Below are 769 nucleotides of genomic sequence, written 5' to 3'. Positions count from 1 at the left end.
CGATGCAAAATTTAAAAGAATGGTTTAAAATCTTACCAGAGTAGATTGCATAAATGTAATCTCTCGTTCCCACCATCCCCGAAATCAGATAAAAATATCTATTTCAAAATGAACAAAATAAGGAAGCTGTAACAAAAGTAAATTACGAGTTACTATGACACCTAAAGGTTATCACAAACACAAAGGGAAAAAGAGGTCCCACCAAAATATCGAAATTAACTCACCATTATTGTTGAGATAAATAAAATTATTATTCTCTACTTCAGAGACATAATTTTTAATATGCAGGCGAACCTGGCCAACAAAACACGAAAACGTGAAATCTTTCCCTCGCCGTTCCCAATCATGGTCGAAGCGAAAGTCCTTTTAATCTGGCAGTGTTGCCACTCAAAATTAAAAATTTATCCAATACAGTAAACCGAAAGACATCTATATAAATATTTTTTTTTTTTTATTATTATTTATAAAAACAATTTAGACAAAAATCCTAAGCAATTAAATAAATATTTAAATATGAAACAATGTAAAAACAAAACCGTGCAAATACATAGCAACTCTCCAAGCACGCCATCTAGTGAGCCCGCAAGCTTCGCTAGACAAACCTCAATACCAGGATCAATAGTAATACCGCGGCTATAACTAGATGTCGCTATGCACCACAATTTTACTACGTTACAAAATGGAAGCTTTTAAAAGCTATTATACTGGTAACGTTTTTTATATTTCTTTTAGTACATTATTTTTTAAATATTTCCTTGTTTATAACCCT

The 769-nt window shown here is 31.6% G+C and overlaps 1 long non-coding RNA gene across 1 annotated transcript; it reads right to left on the bottom strand.

Annotated features, from left to right (window-relative positions):
* Window positions 1-41: 41 nt before the first annotated feature.
* On the bottom strand, window positions 42-359 carry LOC123663917. Its single transcript, XR_006744720.1, has 2 exons — window positions 225-359; window positions 42-126 (listed from the first exon to the last, which is right to left on the bottom strand). It is a non-coding gene; the product is annotated as an uncharacterized LOC123663917 (long non-coding RNA).
* Between the last annotated feature and the right edge of the window lie 410 nt (window positions 360-769).

Source organism: Melitaea cinxia, chromosome 21 (genome assembly GCF_905220565.1).
Source record: "Melitaea cinxia chromosome 21, ilMelCinx1.1, whole genome shotgun sequence".
Lineage (NCBI taxonomy): Eukaryota > Metazoa > Arthropoda > Insecta > Lepidoptera > Nymphalidae > Melitaea > Melitaea cinxia.
This window is presented reverse-complemented; position numbering and strand designations above follow the sequence as displayed.